The sequence below is a fragment of the Tupaia chinensis genome, unplaced genomic scaffold (genome assembly GCF_000334495.1).
Source record: "Tupaia chinensis unplaced genomic scaffold, TupChi_1.0 Scaffold000238_1, whole genome shotgun sequence".
NCBI classification, from domain to species: Eukaryota; Metazoa; Chordata; class Mammalia; order Scandentia; family Tupaiidae; genus Tupaia; species Tupaia belangeri.
Genome location: NW_006159716.1, coordinates 2,931,397 through 2,932,842, shown reverse-complemented (window position 1 = coordinate 2,932,842; position 1,446 = coordinate 2,931,397).

Here is a 1,446-nt window from a genome sequence, read left to right as displayed (position 1 = left end):
GGATGCATGCATTCACCAGAGAGACAGAGACAGAGAGAAACTGAGAAATCGCCCCCCAGGGGGGATGGTCAGGTCACAATCCCTCTCCTCCATTCTCCTTCGGGATCTTGGACACACATACACATGCGCCCAGCATGAGTTTCAAGCCTCTAGGTCTGGAATTCAAACCATGGTCGTCCATGTAGGAGTCCGACACCTTAACCACTATGCCACCTGCTGCCCACCCCCCATCATTTTTGTTTAGAATTATATATTTGATATCATTTATTATTATTTCATTTGCTACAGGGCATGCACACCCACCAAAGAGAGACAAAAAGAAAGAGAGAAGGAAAGTGAGAGAGCAAGCTGCCAGGTCTGGGACTCGAACCATAGTCACCCATGTGGGAGTCTACTGCACTATCTGCTGGCCTCCCTCCTATCATTTCTTTCTTTCTTTTTTTTTTTTTTTTTTTTTTTTTTTTTTATAGGGCGCGTGCACTCATCAGACAGACAGAGAGAGACAGAGAGACAGAAAGCGAGAAATCACCCCCCAGGAGGGATGGTCACGCCGCAATCCCTTCTCCTCCATTCTCCTCTCGGGATGTTGGGCACGCACGCACACATGCCTGGCGTGAGTTTAAGCCACCAAGTCCAGGACTTGAACTGCGGTCGACAACGTGGGAGTCCAGCGACATAGCCATTAGGCTAACTGCTGGTCCCCCTCCTGTCTTTTCTTAAGGCCTTGGAAAGTGGTGATGTAGGGCATCTCGTGTCCAGGCTGGGCTTCTGGAAGAAGGTTTCTCAAGCTCGCGCTGGATGAGACTTTCACAGGGGCTGACCTGTGCTTTAGAGGACAGTTACCAGCACTCTGGCCTGCCAGCCACTAGGTTCTGGAGTCACACACAGCCACCTCTTCCCTGTTGGTGATAACCAAAAATGCCTCCAGGAACTACCAAATATTCCTAGGGAGGAGGGAGACAAATCATCCCCAGTTGGGAACGTCTGGTCCCAACTGGGCCCCTGTGGGGCAGGAGCTAGGTAACCTGAATCTGGCAAGTAAATGCGATTCAGTTCATTCAAAGGAAAATGTCCACATGACCTGCCATATGGGAGAAAGGCACTAAACACAGAAATAAGTAAGTCAGGGTCACTGCCTTCAAAAGAAACAGAAAAACCTTAAAGACAAGGCTTTAGGTTCCCTATCAGGAACAGCACAGAATGTTAGGGGAGCCCAGAACAGAACTCCTAAAGTAGGCTGGATGCAGTCTAGGAGGGCTTCCCAGAGGAGGTGGTGCTTGAGCTTGAAGGATGGATAGTAGATGTTCCTTATTTATTAGATAACAATGATAATGATCAAAATGTATTGCTATTGGGACCAGCAGTTAGCGTAATGGCTATATCACTGAACTCCCGTGTAGCTGACCGCAGTTTGAGTCCCGGACCCGGTGGCTTAAACTCGCGCCA